General features: G+C 42.4%; 1 protein-coding gene across 4 annotated transcripts in view; it reads left to right on the forward strand.

The window, feature by feature from the left end:
* Positions 1–2,199: 2,199 nt before the first annotated feature.
* The window catches only part of grid2 (glutamate receptor, ionotropic, delta 2), a 2,248,146-nt gene continuing 2,227,359 nt past the window's right edge, over positions 2,200–22,986 (forward strand). For all 4 annotated transcript variants that reach the window (XR_004560786.1, XR_004560787.1, XM_034170483.1 and 1 more), the window contains exon 1: positions 2,200–3,174. The gene's annotated coding sequence lies outside the window, so the exon portion shown is untranslated. The remainder of the gene's footprint in view (positions 3,175–22,986) is intronic.

Below are 22,986 nucleotides of genomic sequence, written 5' to 3' on the forward strand. Positions count from 1 at the left end.
CTCCTCCATATAGATCTTCTCTAGATCTTTCAGGTTTGGAGTTTCAGCTCCCTCCAAAGATTTTCTATTGGGTTCAGGTCTGGAGACTGGCCAGGCCACTCCAGGACATTAAAATGCTTCTTGCAGAGCCCCTCCTTAGTTGCCCTGGCTGTGTGTTTGGGGTCATTGTCATGCTAGAAGACCCAGCCATGACCCATCTTCAATGCACTTACTGAGGGAAGGAGGTTGTTTGCCAAAATCTTGCTATACATGACCCATCCATCCTCCCTTCAATACGGTGCAGTCGTCCTGTCCCCTTTGCAGAAGAGCACCCCCAGAGTATGATGTTTTCACCCCCATGCTTCACGGTTGGGATGGTTTTCTTGGGGTTGTTCTCATCCTCTAAACATGGTAAGTGGAGTTGATTCCAAAAACCTCTATTCTGGTCTCATCTGACCACGTGACCTTCTCCCATGCCTCCTCTGGATCATCCAGATGGTCACTAGTGAACTTCAAACGGGCCTGGACATGTGCTGGCTTGAGCAGGGGGCCCTTGCTGCCCTGCAGGATTTTAAACCGTGACAGCATCATGTGTTACTGATGTAATCTTTGTGACTGTGGTCCCAGCTCTATTCAGGTCATTGACCAGGTCCTCCTGTGTAGTTCTGAGCTTTCTCAGAATCATCCTTACCCCACAAAGTGAGATCCTGCATGGAATCCCAGACCGAGGGAGACTGACAGTCATCTTGTTTCTTCCACTTTCTAATAAATAATCATAACAGTTGTCTTCTCCCAAGCTGCTTGCCTGTTGTCCTGTAGTCTAGCCCAGCTTTGTGCAGGTCTACAGTTTTGTCCCTGGTGTCCTTAGACAGCTCTTTGGTCTTGGCTATGGTGTACAGTTTGGAGTGTGATTGATTGAGTGTGTGAACAGGTGACTTTTATACAGGTAACAAGATCAAACAGGTGCAATTAATACATCTAAAGAGTGCAGAATAAGAGGGCTTCTTAAAGAAAAATTAACAGGTCTGTGTGAGCCAGAATTCTTGCTGGTTGGTAGGTGTTCAAAGACTTATTTGCAGCAGTAACATACAAATAAATTATTTAAAAAAATCATACATTGTGATTTCCGGATTTTTTTTTTTAGATTATATCTCACACAGTGGACATGCACCTAAGATGAAAATTTCAGACCCCTCCATGATTTCTAAGTGGGAGAACTTGCAAAACCGCAGGTTGTTCAAATACTTATTTTCCTCACTGTACTTATATTCAGTTGTCACCATATTAGTGGTATGATGTCAAAAGAAATTTAAACAGCTCTATATTTTCTAATATACTAATTTATATCAACCCTGCAACATTTTCAAATTCTCATGATTTCTGAAAGAGCATCTCCATCAATTGAATGTAACATTGACAACAAACAAACACTGCTGATATCTGTGCTTTCTTTCAGTGAGTACTTGCAGAGCTAGGATGCTATTGACGTTTGACGGGTGTGAAGCCAGACTCCTGTGGTCTGAGCAGCAAGTGGCATGGACTGAATCCTTGAGAATAATGCTTGCAATACCTTTCCTGGCACATAGACCATGTAATATCCCTGAAATTGATGTCATTTTGCTTATCAGAGATGGAGACATCATTATTTTTCCCTTTCTGATGGATGCCAGTTTCCCAGATGAAAGAATAGCTTGCAGATTGAAATAATTATCTTGTGTGGATCATACGTTTGGGTATTTTGTGACAGACTTAAGCTCTATGACACCTAAATCTCAGTGTTACGGACATGTTACAGCTATCCTGGTCTCCCCTACTGCAGAGACTAAAAATGCAAGAATGTCTTCAACCATCATAATAGCAGTGGAATCACTTTATAGCAGCATCATGGTGTATTAAAAGATAATCCAAAAATCAGTGCTCAGTTAGTGACCTGGATCCCATCCTGTATCACAGCGATAACAGGCACCTTCATCACCTCCACATGATGGAGAACAGAGGGGGAGACAGGGGTCAGTAGCTGCATTAAGTGACCACGGCGGAGCACATCCCTCCTCTCTTCGTCTTTCTCTCCCTCTTGGACTCCCCTCTGTCTCCCGAGCACCGCCTGCAGCCTCTGTCCCTCCAGACGGTTGATGCGCGCCGCGAGTGACAGCTGCTGCTCACCCCCCCCCTCTCTCTCTCTCTTATTCTTTCTCTTTCATCTCTCTCTCCCCCGCACGCACACTGCATACCTTCTCTTCGCCAGTCACCGTGCGCGCTGACGCTGACGCGGGTACCCGCATACGGCGTGCGGACCGCGCGGAGTATCTTTGCGCGCATCATCGGTTACTTTTCCTCCTGATCCTAATAATCCCCATCGTTTCCTCCCTGACGCACAACAGCAGAGTGCCACCTCATATTTCTAACCCCCACCCGCATCCACGCGTATGACTATCCACGGCGGAAACCTGGAGACAATTTGGGAATATGGCACGTCTCCGCGGCGATGACATGTGACACAGCGTTTGATCATTTGGTTGTTTCTTCAGAAGAAGAAAAAAAGTGCACTCTGTCGTGATAGCCGCAGAGGAAATAAATAATTGAAGAGAGATAAAGATCCTCAGGGGAAATGGAAGTTTTGGTCGTCGGCTTGGCCCGTCGAGGTTGCTGCTGCTGCTGCTGATGATGCTGATGGTTTGGTGAGTGGTGCAGGGACAAACTGCGTCGCCAGGTCTGAAAAATCACGGGTCATTACAGCGGGACCTGCTGCACTAAACCACCCGGTTCCCCCCTCTTATTATTATCGAGCAAGAAGAGAATTGTTGCTTTAAATCTCCACTCTCAGCTTCCAGCCCGTCAGTCCATCTGAACGCGTCGGCGTTTTGGATGCGGGCTCTTTGCGTCGCCCAGAACGTGATTTAACGTCGGGAGGGATTTCAACAGGGCACTAGTCTAGGAATCTGATCTCCTCTCCAGAGAAGCACGAGCAGAAGAACAGAGTGCAGATTCCAGAGGATTTCCTGCACCGCACCACGGATGGACTAAAGGAGAAGCCTCGGTTGTCGGGATTTTAACTTGTGCGCGCTCACTCAGAATTGTTTTTGGGGGGTGGCATGTCACCGCACAACATGAAAGTTCTCTCGGCTGTGTTCCTTATGGCCGTTTTTGGGAGCCTGGAGTGGAAACCGGCGCTCACGGATTCAATCATCCACATTGGTGAGTCACTGCGCTTTTTTCTCCTCTTCTAAATCACGATCACAGTAAATGCTCCCCGTGCTTCTCTCTGGGAAATAAGAGCTTTCCACCTTGATCGGCGCCCCTGTCATCCTCAGCTTGAGTGTTTTTTTTTTTCTTTTAATGACAACCTGCAGGGATCTTTAAAATGACACACATCACTGACAAATTTTGTTTTAAATGTGCAACCATTTTAATGGATTTCAGAGCGTGTGCAAGTAGTGATAAACATCTTAATTTGCTAATCGTATGCGCAGACTACATGTGTGCTTCAACTCGGGGAAGGCTGCGTTTGAACAGCATGCGCGAAAAACAGGTGGTTTTTTTGGGGGGGGTGGCGCGGCATTGCCCCGCTTGGCGAGGATGGACCTCGATTGCAGACAATGATCCACTTTTTTGGCTTTGTAAAGCTCGGTGCAATTTACACCTTAAAAATGAAATTCATTTATATGCACGTTTTATTACTGCAGTGCCAAAAAGAGACATTTTTTTTTGTATGCAAACGTTATCCGCCCGCACCAGCAACGTGTGTCGAGTGTGATCGCCACGTTATTGTGCGGATTCTTTCAGGCGACGCACGGAATCGCCTCCGGAGGAGAGATAGAGAGAGAGAGAGAGAGAGAGAGAGAGAGAGAGAGAGAGAGAGAGAGAGAGAGAGAGAGAGAGAGAGAATAAGACGAGGACGCGAGGTGGTGGTGGGCGCGCATATAACCGTTGTCAGCAGCTCGGTATGAGGAGAGAGTGCGTGGGTTCCGTGCGTGAGAGCGATCACGGATTCTTGACGCGCACGCCTTCTTGACGCGAAGCACCACGATAACCTTCCCCCTGCTGTCTGTCTGATCAAAACGTGCAAGTGGCTGAGATTGTGAGACGTCACACGTGCACGTACGTATAACACAAGGAAGGAAGGAAGGAAGGCAGCCCGTCTGACCTAAATGCTTCCTTTTGATCCATTTCCAGCGGCTGTTTTACGCACCAGTTACAGGGAAGCAATGTTCCAACATCTGGATGGCGTGTGTTTTTGTGCGCGCGCGCGTATTTTATGGTGACATGTGACATAAGACTTAACGGTCGTAGGTGACCAAAGAAATGTGCAAACTGATTCTCAACTTTTGCCCTCTCTCTCTCTCTCTCTCTCTCTCTCTCTCTCTCTCTCTCTCTCTCTCTCTCTCTCTCTCTGTCTGTCTACACACACACAGCAGGTTCCATGACAAACTGTTTACAGTGTACTTTGGACAAAAGGTGCAGTTAATGTGCAAGTAAAACCTTTTAAAAACCAAAAAATTCTGCTAAATGTCAAATACTCAGAAATTGAAGGAAACCACTTCCCCCCCAAAACAATGGATTTTTAAAAGTGTAAATGCTTACTTGCTTATATTTTTAAGAAAATTAAATTGGATTTGATCAAGATTTTACAATCATCTTATTATTAAGAATTTCTCTCACCAACTTAATATACCAGACAGTGTACTTGTACCAAAATTAAATAAAAATCCATTTTTTTAAATGAGGTTGGTAAGTTGGGAGTTGATTAGCATAAAAATGAAATAAAAAAAATAAATAAAAAATAAAATATACATGACGTTTGATTTTTGTTGACATTGGAATATTTGGACATCTCAAACTTGATTTTCAAATCACAGCCTTTTTAATAAATTTATCATCAACTACTACATTAAAATAACAACGGGCATGCTTAAAACTGTTTCACAGTACATTATGTCACTGAGTTACAATACTGCTAAAGCTATGATAATAGTAATAATAATAATAATTTAGTTTTTTGCAAAGCTACAGTTCAAAGTTCCAATGTGTTTTTAACTTGAATTGAGATGTCACAAAAAATATCAATACAAATATATGCTGCACTTGTTGGTGCTCCTGTTTCCCCAATCCATATTTCCTTAAAAATAAACAATAAAATAAGATTGTCTTCCATTTTTCCATTGAAGCATATCAACTGCGCTCATGTGGGGTCGTGACACTGGTGCTGGTAAATGATGGGTCAAGCTCACACAAAATATGTGTTGTAGTGTGTTTTATAATTTATGTATTAAATTTATAATTTATATATATTTAGGGGAGGTGATGATCTAGTGGTTAAGCGTAGGCTTGAGACCAGAGTATCTGTGGTTCAAATCCCAGCCTGACTGGAAGGGCCCTTGGGCAAGGTCCTTAATCCCCTAGTTGCTCCCAGTGTGTAGTGAGCGTCTTGTATAGCAGTACCCTCACATCGGGGTGAATGTGAGTCGTTATTGTAAAGTGTTTTGAGGTGGAAAAGCGCTATATAAATGCAGTCCATTTACCATTTATACGTAGGTGCTGTGACACATCAGATCAGGAATTCTTGGTTGACAAACTTGTCAACAAAGACGATAGTAAGTCCCTTCGGGTGCTCCCTTGTTTCACACTCAGGGTCACCACTGCAAATCCAAGGTAGATTTGCATGTTTAACTGGCACAAGTTTTACACCGGCCCTTCCTGACACAACTCCACATTACATGGAAAAATGTGGCAGGGGTGGGATTTGAACAGGGAACTTTCTGCACCAAAACCAAGCTCATTAAAAACCTCTTTGATACTGTCATGTCCCTCTGTCCGTCCACTCCCCCCCTGCCCCAAATTAGACATATTAAGTCACAGACCGTCCCATTAGTGTTCCGTTAGGTCATTGGTTGGAGAAGTTATCCTGCAAAGTTTGATCATAGCAGCAACTATATTCCATCACGTCCTCAGAGAAACACAATGAAAGTGTCTGTGTTGAAGTTGCTTTAGGAGTATGGCAAAAACAACTAAAATCCTGGCTGAGACATATTTTTAGGCTTATTGGATTCACATGGGGATCTTCAGCTGTCCACACTCACTGCACTGAGGTTCTTTTCAGCTGCTGAATCTGGGTCAAGGTTCCTTATCTGTGTGCTGACTGCTCTGTGTTCTTTGTCTGGGCAAACTGGGACTATCATGTACTTTGTAGATATGGTGTCTCACTGCCTACAGGATCTCAGCATGGACAAACTACAAGATTGCACTTCCGTTTTGCATTTTTGATGTCATGTATAATTAGAGCCATGTTATGCTCAGAACAGTTGGTGCTCATATAAGAGCATATTTATCATTTTTCAGCACAAGTGGACACATTTTAACATGCCCAATGCCCAATCCTGGGTGTTTCTATAGCCTCAGACATACCAGGGGTCATACTCGAAATATGTGTGTCTATATTCACATTTGATTCTCCCTACAGCATATCCTCATGATATGCTGTAGTACCCTATGAGGGTACCTACCCTCATAGGGGGTGCACTGTTTGCTTTTACCTGAATTTTCAAAGGTTGGGTGATCAACATATTTCTGGCTCCAGCTCCTTTGTAACCCATGGCAAATTCAGAAAGCTAGCACTAACATAGCTTGCAAAAAACAAACAACAACAACAAGAACCCTATCAAATGCTTATGTCCAAGTAAGATTGGGTAAGCGCAAACAACACAGTAATACATGCAGTGCATCCAAAAAGTATTCACAGTGCTTCACTTTTTCAACATTTTGTTATGTTCCAGTCTTATTCCAAAATGGATTAAATTCATTTTCTCTCAGAATTCTACACACAACACCCCATAATGACAACATGATTTTTTTTTTGCAAATTTTACAAAAAAACAAAACAAAAAAAAAACAAACAAACAAAAAAACAAACAAAATTACATGTACAACCCCAATTCCATTGAAGTTGGGACACTGTGTAAAATGTAAATAAAAACAGAATACAATGATTTGCAAATCCTCCTCAACCTATATTCAATTGAATACACCACAAAGACAAGATATTTAATGTTCAAACTGATAAACTTTATTGTTTTTTTTTCAAAATGAGCAAATATTTGCACAAAAACAAAGTTTATCAGTTTGAACATTAAATATCTTGTCTTTGTGGTGTATTCAATTGAATATAGGTTGACGAGGATTTGCAAATCATTGTATTCTGTTTTTATTTACATTTCACACAACGTCCCAACTTCACTGGAATTGAGGTTGTACAAAAGTATTGCTCACTACTTTGTTGATGCACCTTTGGCAGCAATTACAGCCTCAAGTCTTCCTGAATATGATGCCACATGCTTGTGCATCTATCTTTGGGCAGTTTTGCCCACTCCTCTTTGCAGCACCTCTCAAGCTCCATCAGGTTGGATGGGGAGTGTTGCTGCACAGTCATTCAGATCTCTTCAGAGATTTTCAGTTGAATTCAGGTCTGGGCTCTGGTTGGGCCACTCAAGGACATTCACAGGGTTGTCCTGAAGCCACTCCTTTTGATATCTTGGCTGTGTGCTTACACACCCAATCACAGCACAATGCAGAAGCAAAGAGAATACAAGCTGCTACATGTAAAGGGCAAGGTCACAAGCCTAACCTGAACACCTGTGATTGCTGATCCCTCATTCGGCACTGCATCACGAACCATCGTTCATCAATAGCTGATATGACCATATGAGCAAGGGATGACTTTGAGACACCTTTGTCAAGAACTATGATATGGAGTGACATTCACAAATGCCACATAAAAATTTATTGTACAAAAATATCTCGATTGGGCCATCACACAGTGGAAATGTGTACTGTGGTCAGAATAATCAGTATACCAGATGTTTTTTTGGAAGAATTGGACACCCTGTGCTCAGGACCAAAGATGAAAAGGACCATCCACACTGTTATCTGTGAAGAAGTATAAAAGTCCCCTGTCATAATATGGGGTTGTGTCAGTGTCCTTGACGAAGGTAATTTACACTTCTGTGATGGCAGCATTTATGCAAAAAAGTACATTTAGGTTTTAGAGCAAAATATGCCGCCTTCAACATGACATCTTTTCCACTGTCGCCCAAGCATTTTTCTACAATGCAAAACCGCATTTGGCAGATGTTACAAAGGCATGGCTGTGGAAGAAGGGGTTGTGATTACAGATGAATGCAGCCTTGACACCCAGATTTTTCTGATTTGAAGTTGTAAGAGAAATACCCCCTTTTCAAGACACATTTTTGAAAAAACAAACAAAAAAAAAACAACAAAAAGCAGAAAAACAACACCAACAACAAACACCCCCCCCCCCCCAAAAAAACAAAACAAAAAAACAAAACAAAACTAAGGAAACCAAAAGAAAATGCTTTTATTTAAAAAATAATGCCAATAATTGGTGAGAGAAAAGAGATAGAGAGGAAAGTAGATTGTAGAAAGCAGTGGTACAATAAACAGTGCAAAGTGGCCAACCCTGGCCCATCAGCTTATTCCAGTCCCTGCTCTGACATAACATTCTGCACTATCACTCTCATGAGTTACAGAGTTGGGTCAGATTATTTTGAAGTGTAATCAGTAAGTGAATAAAAATTGCATGGCCATTTTTGTATAACTAATTAGTAATGTAACTCACTGAATTACAAAGGTTACAATTTGAATACATTTGGATTACTTCAAAATCAATTACTGAAAACCATGGGCAGTGTGGTACTGTCCAAATCGCATACCGGCCCATGCTTAATCTCCTGTATGCATGTCTTTGAGAATAAAGGAGCAGTGTGGCCAGTTTGGTGCTTTGTTGGACTTTTGGCATCATGCGTTTTTTTCTTGTCTCTTCCCTGATTTCCAGTCAATATTCCATTCCTTGCTAGCTGCAAGTACTTTGGATCACAACAAAAAGTTATTCTCCCGAAACAATACTTGTCTTTTGTCATTTTGCCTCTTTTCCTCCCTCCGCTCATCATTCATCACTCGTTGTTCAGCTACAGAGTGTGGAAACGACACCAACAAGGTGCAAGGACAGAATTACACAGATTGTGCAGTCATGTCACCTTCAGTGCTGCAGTCTCTATAACACATCCTGGATCCATTCATTTATTGCACAGATAGGCACAAGCATAACTCTGTCCCTCCATAAATAATGGGGAACATTTAGGTGGTGATGCTGCAGCTGATCTGCTCTGTGTAAGCCTGATCCCATCAGATCTCAGAAGCTAAGCAGTGTGGGACCTGGTTAGTACTTGAAGGGTAGACCTCTTTGGAACACCAGCGGCTGTGTGTGTTTCTCCAGGTTACACTGGAGTTGCATCAGGAAGGGCATCTGGTGTAAAACTTGTGCCAAATACCAATGCAGATCTGGCTGTATCCTCTGTGGCGACCCCAAATAAAAAAAAAAAAAAAATGGGAGCTGCTGAATGGACAACAACATTTAGGTGGTGATGCTAAGGAACAATATGTGGCATTATTATCACTTACTGAGGCATTGCTGGGCCAGTAGCATAGACTTACATTTACTCTACCTGGCTATAACCTGCCCACAGTAACGCGCGGATATCCCAATACCCGCCCGCTGTGCATAAACTGATGATGTCATACTGCGTGCAGCCCAAGAACTGTCCGCAGAGGAAAAGATGAAAAGGCGAGAAGTGTGTGTTGTTCCCAATATGGATATTACAGAGGATTTTCTCATGGATAGTACGACAATGATCAGCAGTCAAAGCAGCCAGCTTGCTGAGGATGCACTGGCGAATTTGGAGAGCAGTGTGCGCCAGCCAACACGACAAAAGTTAAAGTGAGCCAACTTTTTATGTATGCGTTTGCTGGGTGTCGTGCGTTTTGAAATTACATTAAATATTGTTCATGTGATTCCACATGTTGTGCATCTCAGTAAGTGATAATAGTGCAAATAACATGCAGTTGTCATGTGGTATGCATTTTCTGAGTCCCTCCGTCCATGCCGTCGCCCACAATGACAGATATTCGCCCTCATCTAACTCGGGCGAATATCTGTCATTTTGGGCGACTGGGCATGGACGTTGGGCCTCTGAAAATGCATACCGCCCTCCAAAAGCATGTTATTGTATTAATATGCTTGTTAGTTCCACCTAACAAGATACATACAATCTGTCCATACAGTTTTAAACACCGCCACAGTGAGCAGAACCAGCTGCTGATACATAATGCACCACTCATCAACAAGCCTCCTGTTAACAAGCTGACAAGTCTGACATTTCATTAATTGTAAAGCCGAACTAACTAATAGCAAATACTGCAGAGGAGGAATAAATGATTACACATGAAGAAGACATCAGTTTCGCTAAGTAACAATGAACATGTTCAGATAACATATACTTCCTCCTCTATGCACACAGCAAAATGCATAGAGGAGGCATGCGTGCTGTGCACACAGACACGCGCACATGCACATAGGAACCCTACAGACTCACCTGAGGTAAAAAATAAAAAGAAATATGCCCCCTTCTAGCTTTATTTGTAGGTTTTAGAAAAGCTTAGGTATGTTCCCTGTAAAACTAAGTTAGTGAATGAGTCTGTCAATAAATGAATGGGTCCATCCACTCCAGTTTATTAACATGATAGCACAAACCCAATAAATGCCATCACGTCGTAAGTCTGCAAATTAAAAGTGCATATAATAAGTATAAACTGAATGATATTTAACTTTGATGCACCAGATTAATATAAAAATCAAGTTTGTTTTGCATATAATACTCAAAACACTACTCTGTGGTGAACTTGCAGAAGGTTCATGAAAGGTTGTTTGCTCTTTTCTTAGATACAAAGATACTATCAAGGAGCCTGAAACATGGTGGATGTCCTGAGACGTGGGAGACATCCTGAGATGTGGTGGATATTTTGAGACGTGGTGGATATTTTGAGACGTGGTGGATATTTTGAGACATGGTGGATATCCTGAGGTGTGGTGGATATCTTGAGATGTAGTGGATATCCTGAGGTGTGGTGGATATTTTGAGACATGGTGGATATCCTGAGGTGTGGTGGATATTTTGAGACATGGTGGATATCCTGAGGTGTGGTGGATATCCTGAGGTGTGGTGGATATTCTGAGATGCGGTGGATATCCTGAGACACGGTGGATATCCTGAGATGTGGTGGATATCCTGAGGCATGGTGGATATCCTGAGATGTGGTGGATATTCTGAGACGTGGTGGATATCCTGAGATGTGGTGGATATGAATGAATGAATGAATGAATGTATGAATGAATGAAAACTGTTTATTTCGAACATTTGATACAACAACAATTACAAGATAGATCAGTAAAGACAACAACAAAAAAGTTCCTACTGTGTACCCAACATGTCCGAAAAGGGGTAGGGTGAAGCATCAGCTTATTTATCCCTACCCCTTCTTCCCCACAACCAGTAATACCCTTTGCCACATATACACATAGATTCCTACACACCTAAACCGATATCAATATATATATATATATATATACATATATATACACATACACATATACATACACATATATACACATATATATACACAAACATAAATATACACCTACACATACCTACTTACATACAAAATACTATATATTTACAAGCCGAAGCAAAAAACAAAAACACCCTAACCCTCATTACCCTTCCTCCTCCCTATACCCAGAAAAAAAACATATTTTTGTACCGCTGTTTGAACTGGTTCATGCTTGGACATTGCTTGAGCCCCACTCCCAATCTGTTCCACATCCTCACCCCACAGACAGAAATACAGAAACCTTTTAATGTTGTTCGTGCCCACTGATGCTTTAAATTAAATTTCCCCCTCAGACTGTAATCCCCTGATCTGTTAAAAAACATATTTTTAATATTTGCTGGAAGTAAATTGTTTATTGCTTTATACACAATTTGTACTGTTTGAAAATGAACCAAGTCTGTGAATTTTAAGAATTTGGATTGTAAAAATAGTGGATTTGTATGATCTCTATAGCCAGTATTATGAATAATTCTTATAGCTCTTTTCTGCATTACTGATAGTGATTGTGTTGTACCTTTATAAGTATTACCCCATACCTCTGCACAGTACTGTAAATATGGTAAAACCAGTGAGCAGTAAAGAATGCGGAGTGAGTTGTGGTCCAGAATATGTTTCGCTTTGTTTAGAACTGAAATGCTTCTTGACAGTTTACTTTGTATATGTTTTATATGAGTCTTCCAGTTTATCTTATCATCTATTATCACCCCCAGAAACTTATTTTCATGTACCCTTTCAATATCTACCCCCTCGACTTGTAACTGAACCTGTATGTCTGTATTACAATAGCCAAATAACATGTATTTTGTTTTACTTAAGTTTAATGATAATTTGTTTCTGTCAAACCATATTTTCAATTTTCCCATTTCTATACTGATCCTCCTCAGTAACTCCTGCAAATCCCCCCCTGAACAAAAAATGCTTGTGTCATCTGCAAATAATACTAATTTTAATATTTTGGAAACATTGACAATATCATTTATATAAATTAGAAACAGTTTTGGACCCAATACTGACCCCTGTGGGACGCCACAAGCATTGTCCAAGCATGATGATGTATATTCCCCCAACTTCACAAACTGTTTTCTGTTACTTAAGTAGCTTCTCACCCAGTGCAACACCAACCCCCTAATCCCATACTGTTCAAGTTTATTGATTAATATGTCATGATTAATTGTATCAAAAGCCTTTTTAAGGTCTATAAATATTCCAACTGAATGTAATTTGTGGTCTATGGCGTTTGTAATCTCCTCAACTGATTCTATTAATGCAAGTGATGTTGAACTATGTGCTCTGAATCCATATTGACTATCAGTAAGTAATTTATGTTTATTTATGAATTTGTCTAATCTATTATTGAATAACTTTTCTAATAATTTGGAAAATTGTGGAAGCAAAGAAACAGGTCTATAATTTGTGAAGTGGTGTCTATCCCCAGTCTTATACAGCGGCACAACCTTAGCTATTTTCATTTGATTGGGAAATTTACCGGTTTGAAATGATAAGTTACAGATGTATGTTAATGGTGTGATATCCTGAGGTGTGGTGGATATCCTGAGGTGTGGTGGATATTCTGAGACGTGGTGGCTATTCTGAGACGCGGTGGCTATCCTGAGACGCGGTGGCTATCCTGAGACATGGTGGCTATCCTGAGACGTGGTGGATATCTTGAGACGTGGTGGATATCCTGAGGTGTGGTGGATATCCTGAGACGTGGTGGATATCCTGAGGTGTGGTGGATATTCTGAGACGTGGTGGATATCCTGAGACGTGGTGGATATCCTGAGGTGTGGTGGATATCCTGAGACGTGGTGGATATCCTGAGGTGTGGTGGATATCCTGAGGTGTGGTGGATATTCTGAGACGTGGTGGATATCCTGAGGTGTGGTGGATATTCTGAGATGTGGTGGATATCCTGAGGTGTGGTGGATATCCTGAGATGTGGTGGATATCCTGAGGTGTGGTGGATATCCTGAGACGCGGTGGCTATTCTGAGACGCGGTGGCTATCCTGAGACACGGTGGCTATCCTGAGACGCGGCGGGTATCCTGAGACATGGTGGATATCCTGAGATATTTGTGATTTTGATAAAGGCTACTTTTTCTTCACCGATATCGTTCATACAGCAAATTAAGATAGCAATTAAGTATTTTATTTTACAATATTATGTAAAACATTGAACCTTTTTTCTTTCAAGACCACAGGGAAAGGTTCCTTATTTTCATTGTTCAAGTTATTTGAAAAACATGATATATATGATAAAGAACAATGCACTCATTTAATTTTGGAATTTTTGCAATTTGCAAGTAGATTTTTTTTGGGGGGGGGTCCACTTTAGCTTCTCTTAAATGCATACACCACTTGTGTGTGTGTGTGTTAATGTGCATCATATTGATCTGTGAATACATTAGAAAGGGGGGAAAAAAGTATAATACCCAGCAGGCACATCACACTGACATCTCATAAGTAATCCCTCTTTAATCTCTTTGATGCTGCTAAAGATGGAATGAAAGAGATGGACTGAGTGTGGGGAGCAGGAAAAGATGGAAGGAAGACAAGTGAAAGAAAGAGAGAGAGAGTGGGGGAAAAAGTGGGGGAGAGAAGTTTGTGCCATCTTCATTTATTGGATTTGGCAGTCTGTGCCACCAAGTTGTGCTGTCGTTACCCTGCTTTGTGATATTAGTGGCGGTGAACAGCAGACGGTTTCATCTCACACTGTTCAAAGCATTAAATGTGATTGAGCTGCTGGAGAGCTGGCACCACCGTCTCACCCCCCCGCCTGTGTATGTCTCTCCCCCTCTTTCTCTAATAATCAGCATGCAGAAAGGAGGGAGGAGGGGAGGTGGGGGTGGGGAGGTGGGGGTGGGTCTGCCTCTTGGCTCTAGGTGCACCGTGTGCTGCATGGCAATGGCCTGCTGCTTTATGAAGGCTGTTCAAATGGATTTCACACACGTCTGCGAGTGTCTGAGAGGAAGTGAGAGGTGGACGGAGTGCGTGAGTGAGAGATGGGAAAAGAGAGTGAGAGAGAAGCAAAATGAGCTTGTGTGAAACTCAGTTTGACAGTGTTAATTTTTACACGTGTGGGACTGATTTAGTGATTTGGTTCATCTTAACTCTTGTGCAATGAAATGTGTCAAAGTGCATCCGGTGGCTCACCTGGAAGTAGAGAAGGAGGAGAGATGACAACATATCAGCCAGATGAACCCAGTAGATCGATGTTGATCACAAGCGGTAACCTCTGGTGTTGGGAAAAAAAATAAAGACAGCCCAGATGTGCCAAATCTTGCAGTTCCTTAAAAGGCTACTTGATGCTGGCTCCAAAGGGGACTCAATCCACATTCGAGATGCATGGATTGCTGTTATATCCATGAATACTTTGGATAATCTGCTAATTGGGTGGACCAATTAATAAAAATAACATTTTGGTTACTTGTGTGTGGGTCACAAAAGGATTAAATAAATCATTAACAAGCAAAATATTAACTACATTTTAGGAAATGTGAACATTTTTAAAAGCTTCACACATGGATGGACAGTTGTGAATTTGATTTCAGGCACATTTGTATGACTGTTCCTGAGAAAATGTATCTCGGCGATGCAGTGCGGGGTGAAAGTCAGTTGCATACTGGATATGTTCAAAATACACCCGGACTCCTGCTACTCCAAAATTCGGTGACTAGGTTTAAAGAAGCTTGCCCATCACAGAGGTGTGTATGAGGTCTATTAGAAAAGTATCCGACTTTATTATTTTTTCAAAAACCATATAGATTTGAATCACGTGTGATTGCGTCAGACAAGCTTGAACCCTCGTGCGCATGCGTGAGTTTTTCCACGCCTGTCGGTTGCGTCATTCGCCTGTGAGCAGGCTTTGAGTGAGGAGTGGTCCAGCCCCCTCGTCGTTGTTTCATTGCCAGGAAATGGCGGAATGATTTGGGCTTTTTTCCATCAGAATTTTTTCAGAAACTGTTAGAGACTGGCAGCTGGAAACCATTAGAAAAATTTATCTGGCTTTCAGTGAAAATGTTACGGGCTTGGTAGAGAATAAGGAGTGTTACTGTCGCTTTAAGGACGGCCCCCAGCGGCTGTGGGGCGCGCCGCGCTCCTAAGCCGCCATCGACAGGCTGAACGACCATTTCATTTCTAAACGGATGGCTGTCTGGATCCGTGACCATCGTGTGCCATTTCTCTGGTTATCACAAGAGCTGGACATCAACCATTTTCCGGCAGATTTCACCTTTAACAAGAGATTTTGTCATGGAAAGCCGAGCGGAGGCTTCACACGTCACGATGGATTTGCTACTGGAGCGAGACAAAACCACCTCCGTTTTGGTCTCACAGGACGGCTTTGAGATGGCGTTCAGACAGCTGTTGGTGGTTTTTCCATCGAGTGATTATCCGAGAAATTGTGGATGTGCCTGGACATGCCAGAACATGTCCTGTGAGGCTTCATCACGGCGTTGCTGTGCGCCATGTGGCACCGCCGCGATGCGCAAAGCCTCCGCTCCTCTTTCCATGACAAAAACTCTTGTAATAGTGGAATGTGCCGTTCATTTCCAAACTGGACGCTGTGTTTTATTCGGGACGTTGTCTGACTAACACAGGAATTGTGAAAAGATGTGGACATCAGCACTTTTTCGGCACATTGAGACAGACGTACGGAGGAATTCCGCGCGTCGTGGCGGTGCCGCATGGCGCAAAGCAACGTCGTGATGAAGCCTCACGGGACATGTTCTGGCATGTCCAGGCACATCCACAATTTCTCAGATAATCACTCAATGGAAAAACCACCGACAGCTGTCTGAACGCCATCTCAAAGCCGTCCTGTGATACCAAAACGGAGGTGGTTTTGTCTCGCTCCAGTAGCGAATCCATCGTGACGCGCAAAGCCTCCGCTCAGCTTTCCATGACAAAATCTCTTGTTAAAAGTGAAATCTGCCAGAAAATGGTTGATGTTCAGCTCTTGTGATAACCAGAGAAATGGCACACGATGGTCACGGATCCAGACAGCCATCCGTTTAGAAATGAAATGGTCGTTCAGCCTGTCGATGGCGGCTTCGGAGCGCGGTGCGCCCCACAGCCGCTGGGGGCCGTCCTTAAAGTGACAGTAACACTCCTTATTCTCTACCAAGCCCGTAACATTTTCACCGAAAGCCAGATAAATTTTTCTAATGGTTTCCAGCTGCCAGTCTCTAACAGTTTCTGAAAAAATTCTGATGGAAAAAAAGCCCAAATCATTCTGCCATTTCCTGGCAATGAAACAACGACGAGGGGGCTGGACCACTCCTCACTCAAAGCCTGCTCACAGGTGAATGACGCAACCGACAGGCGTGGAAAAACTCACGCATGCGCACAAGGGTTCAAGCTTGTCTGACGCAATCACACGTGATTCAAATCCATATGGTTTTTGAAAAAAATAATAAGGTTGGATACTTTTCTAATAGACCTCGTATGTTGTCAGCATCAGCAAAATGCACTGACAGCTGTTCACACAAGTTTTCCCCGTCCCCACTCCACTGCTGACCTGCCCTAAGAGATTAATTTTATATATGAAAGTCAAGAAGTGTAATATTTATTGTGACCAAATAGCATGGGATAAAAAAAAACTCCACATTAAATGAAATTATTAATATATATATACAGGTCTCAAAATAGTACGTGCATGTGCTAGTTTGTACACATATTATTCGAGCGGTGCACATAATTTTATACCTCACTAGCACTGGTGCAAGTAACTTTATCCAAGTTTTATCAACTATAAGCACCAGTAGAATGAACCAATAAAGGAATAAATAAGGAAAAAAACCATTTCCAGTGTGTTGTCTTCGTCTTCCCTGTGTTTTATGACTCTCACACATGGAGCGAGTTGCTGTGATGATTCGTTCATGCGCGCATGTGAAAAAAAAACTGTCTGGCTGCAGGCTGTTAGTTCCTTGCTCTCCCCTCAAACTCTCTCATCACTGTATTAAAAAAGGACATAAGTCCTGCTCACAGACTGATTGCCAGAGACAGGGCATGTCCACATGAAGTATAACTCCAGACAGCTCCACATTTACTCACGGACGGTTCGTTTGCGCGTTTTGGTGCAAGTAATTTTTTTGTTACTAGCACCAGTGCAAGTAGGTTAAAAAATGTATTTCAACCCCTTATATATATAAATATATGTGTGTGTGTGTGTATATATATATATATATATATATATATGTATGTGTGTGTGTGTGTGTGTGTGTATGTATGTATGTATGGTCAAGGGATACCCACCTGTGGCCTTTCTGTGTGGAGTGTGGATGTTCTCCCCGTGTTTGTCTGGGTTCCCTCCAGGTGCTCTGGCTTCCTCTCACAGACATCCACAGACATGCAGATTAGGTGGATTAGGAATGTTAAATTATACATAGGTGTGCATGCAGGTGTCACTGTGTTTGTCTATTTGTGGCCCTGTGACAGATTGGCGTCCTGTCCAAGGTGTACCTCGCCTCCCACCCTATGACTGCTGGGATATGCACCAGCCCTCTGTGATCCTTAGGGCCCTGTCCCACTAGCGTTTAGGAGGATTTGCAGATGGAATGCGCACAAAAGTGGCCCACATATAACCACAATAACCGTGTAACATTCCTGTATGAGTCGCCCGCCATCCGAACATGTCCGTGATCATCCGAAAAGGCACGCATGTCCGCAGCCAGGATTTTTGAGCGGCTCAAAAATCCTGCTGCGGATGAGATGCGCATCACTGCCTGAACACATACTGAAGACATACGCAGGACATACACAACCAACGCGCCGCATATCCCCTGGCATCCGCTGATATCTGCAACCGATAGGTTGGCGCGGCTTGGCGGCGGACCGGGACAGCGTGCAAAACAGATATGACGCGTGCCCAGCACGGCCACATCACGGTCGCAAATCGTATGTCGCGCATGCAGACAGAGTGGGCAAGGATGAAGCGAGTGCATCACGGCCGCTGTGCCCCTCATGGGGGCGCCCCCGGGGTCGCCTTCGCTTCTGTTCCCTGTTATATCCGCTTTTCTTCCTCATGTATTCGCTGATCCACCCCGGGACATTTGTCATTTCCGCCCACCTTTGTTGCGGACGCTCAGCTTTTCTTTCCTCATTTCATGCGCAAATCCTCCTAAATGCCATAATGCTACATGAGCCACTAAGCGTGCGTGTGGGGTGCACATGTGCGCATGTGCCACTGGACAGCTTTGCTAAAAGTTTGCTGCCACTGGGCCAAGCAGTCACACCATGCATCAAACGCAGCCTTTCCAGCAAACTTTAATTTGTTTTTTGCTCAGTTCTGGAGCACAACGCAACTCTGTGCACTGTGATGTCGGTTGGATTATCACATGGGATTTAATTTTTGCATGGTTATTTTAGCACACAGCTGCTGGGTGAGGCTTTTCACCACAGGCTGTGGGTTGGTTCCTGTGCGCTCTGCACTGTGAAAGGATTGTGGTTCCGTGGTTGAGTTGAGTTTCATGTGTAATAACATTGTCTCTGCCTGTGATACAGTTCCACATCACACCTCCTACAGAGTTTAGTTAGTGAGCACGTAATAACATGTATATTACAGCGGTGAGATCCATTTAGCTCTGTGCCTTATGTGCGCTATGACGCATTATGTGTATGACGTATATGGTGAATGTGTGCCACATACATGTTATTACATATCAACATTTCCTTTGCCCTCCAGTGGAGGTGGACATCCCACAACATGCCGGCAGGCTTTGCTGTGACCGATCGATCTCAGAGCTCAATCATCTGCGATCAGATTGTTTTAGATGCTGGTTTGATGCCGTCAGAATATGTAGACTGTGATCAGATCATGCAAAAACTGCATATAGACCACCATCAGACTTTCATCTCAATGGCACCAACAGTGTTTTGAACATGTGCCGAGCTTGATACAGCCGAGTGAATGGGACCAAATATGTAGATGCTCACAGACTGCCGTCCCTTGAGCTTCACACCGCAAGTCAATATTTTCCGATTGTGGCTGAATGTGTCATTCTGACGCAATTTGGCCTGAGTTGGCGTATGTGTGACGGGGGCATTAATTAGAGTAAGCGGCTGAAGATGAATGAGTGGATGAAAATAATTAAATAAATAAATGACCAGGTGTCTGCACTGTTTTTGCTTTTTCATGCCATTCTTTCAGTATGGATAGAAAAAATTAGTTTCATCATATCTGTAGTTGTATGCTGTTTTAGCACGGTTAATAGCACAAATGTAAAATGTATGATCAATGGCAAATTAAGACAAGATTGTGAAAGATTTCTCAAACATTTTTAACATTTGGCTGCATTCCAGTAACCCATTGGTTTGAAGTCCACAGTAGATATCACTGGCTCATGTATTTATTTTTGCTGATCTTTTATGCTTGGGGTAAAGCTGGCAACAGTGCATCAGAAGGTAGTTTTGCTAAAGATTATGTGATGCTAAGAAGAAGACTGGTTCACCATCACCAAACAGGGCAAACATTTAGCCCTTCAGAGCCATAGCGTACAGATGTTACAGCAACTTGAAGATGGTGTATTGCTCTAAAGTATGTTTCAGGTTCACATGAACATGATATGTTGGCTTGCTTACTTTGGTTGCAACGGTTGCAGGGAAACTGTGATTAAAATATTTTATCACAACACATTCAATTTTGCAGAGACACTATAGTGAGTACACATGGTCCTATTTCAAATGGTATTACAAAATGATCCCTATCATACTTTGAAATCAACTCTGTCACAGCATAAATGAACTCTATTAGAGCTGATCTACTTATTTTAACACTATTATAGAGCTGATTCAACACTATGATTGCATTGTTTTAATACTGTCTGGAGTGGGACCATATGTAGTCACTACAGAGTCTATTTCTTTGTCATTTTCATGATCCCAGCAATTGTTGCTTGTTATACTACACTACAGCACGAACACTACACCAACACTACAGCTTGTGGGAAACAGATAAAGTATATGTACAGTAACAAGGGTACTTATGATATCCTGTGACAAATATATGATGATATTTTTACTTTCTTATCTTTGTCTTATCTACTTTTGCTGGGGATGTTTGCCCCCTCTGATCCTGATACAAGTAATTTAATGCCCCATACCTGCTGATATGGAGCCCTGATCCAGTACTTGAATTTTCCTTCATATTCCACTTTCACAGGGCACACTGTGAACATATTAATATCAGTCCAGTGGATATGCTTGATAATTGAACAGATCTGCAAAGCACTAAAAAAAAATGCCTACCGTCAATCCAAGCTGCTCCCAAATGGTTTTAAAAAATAAGGAATAAATTTTTACAAAACAGCAAACTTTTTTTGAATTGCATGCCATTCGTGAAAAATCGTAGCTGCCTCCAACGCCTCGTACATGTGTCGCAACAACTATTCGTGCACACCAGTGACTGAAAGTCAGAGAGTGCCCTGTGAGAGCCTATTCGATCCCTCTTGTGGCAAGTGACACACACGATCATCCAACACCGCTCCCTTGACACAGAAAATGTGTGGCCATTCGTGCTGTTAGCACGAAAACAATGAGCAGATGATCACTTTTGAGCTGGCTGTAAAATTTGTCTATGTGCCCCCACGAGTGTGGTGTTGGAAAAAGCAACACACATGTGCTGCATGTGTCTTGCATGTGTGTCGCGCCCTCCCCCCTCAAACATGGTGTGTGGTTTTATTTTTTAAAATACGTTTATCTTCTTGTTGATTTCAGGCATTTTATGCACATTTTATAGGACAGCAATGGTAGTGCACTGGTAAAGTTTCTGTCTGTCAGTCAGAGCTTTTGTGAATTGCATGTTCGAATTCTGCGGGTGTTTTTCCATAGCAGCTGCACAATGTCATTCCACATGCTCCAGCTACTAGCACTGTGTTCCCGCTGCGACAGTTTTGTACACGCTCGTGCACGTGCACGAAACTGTTCACGCTTGCCCGACCGTGTGTCCCTCCCGATGTTGGCTTAATATTTTCGTTTGGGTTGATTCACCCTGATTCCTACTTATTTATGCTATGTGTGAAGGGGCCCTAACCATTGAGAGTCTGCCTTTTTTTTTTTTTTTTTTTTTGCTTCTGGCTGAATCACAGATAAACAAACAGAATGAAAAAATACTTGATCCGAAAGAATGAGGTCCAGCATATAAAATCAATCCAGAAGAAACGACATGGCAGTTGGTGCTTGAAGCTGGGTATCATATCCCATCATTTAATATCATTTGCGTAACATGCAATATTCTGCTTATTTACTCCATTCTTTAAACCTGAAGTCACAGCAAAACATGCAGTGGCCTTCACTTATAATGCAGTACACAGGATTTATATGCTGGATAATGCACATAACTGCATTACACAACACTCTATATGTAAATCACATTTTACTGAATTTTTAAACCATTTTGCAGATGGGGCTACTTTATAAGGTCGGACCTAGCATTTAATCGAGTTATGGGGGAAATTTGATCCATAAGTCTGAGTTCAGATTTAAAAGCAGCTGTGTACATCTCAAGTTTTTACTTGCTGTGGCAATGCGGCATACAGACAGGGCTTAGAGAGGAGTGGAGACAAAACTACAAATTATGGAGGGACCATAGTCTTTATGTAACGTAATTCACTTTGTGTCATTACTGGTAGTCTGCGTAGTTCATTACCAAGTCTGGCAAGCTCTGATAAGCATTTTTTCTAAAATGTACCAGATGAGAGATTACACTAACTGTTCCTGTCCAAGGAGATGCATTTTCTTTCTACTGTAGTTCTGATGCACACTTTTGAATCATAAATAATATCTTTTTAATTCATTGATAAATTTTCTATACCTGCTTATTACATTTAAGGATCATGGGGGTGGGGGTGGAGCCTTTCCCTGCAGTAATCGGCAGGGTACACCCTGGACAGGACACCAGTCTATTGTGGGGCATAGAGACAAACAAACACATTCACACTCATACCAACAGTCAGTTTGAAGTTTCCAAATCACCTAACCTGCATGTCTTTGCAAGTGAGACGAAGCTGGAGCACCCAGAGAGAACCACACGAACACGCAAACTCCACACAGAAAGGCCCAGCTGAGAAGTCATCCCATGACCTTCTTGCTGTGAGGCAGCAGTGCTAACCACTAAGCCATCCTGTCACCGAAATTCATTGAATGACATCATGAATGACAGACATTTCCAAGTTGTTTATCTGTAAAATTATTGTCACAAAATGCTTTACCAAACCCACACTTCATAAAGATTATCTTCAGATTTCTGAGTGACTGTCAATCAGAACACCTAGACATTTTAAAATATTTAAAATATTGATGCATGCAAAGGTGGAATCCAATCAATCAATCAATCAATCAATCAATTTTTTTATATAGCGCCAAATCACAACAAACAGTTGCCCCACTGGCCACAAACACAGATGGACTGTCAATGATGATGATGATGGCATTTCACAGCATGGTGGCAGTGCAACATGTGCTGTGAGCGACAGCGAGAACGCAAACTGTTAT

This window comes from Thalassophryne amazonica, chromosome 5, assembly GCF_902500255.1.
Source record: "Thalassophryne amazonica chromosome 5, fThaAma1.1, whole genome shotgun sequence".
In the NCBI taxonomy this organism is placed as follows: Eukaryota; Metazoa; Chordata; class Actinopteri; order Batrachoidiformes; family Batrachoididae; genus Thalassophryne; species Thalassophryne amazonica.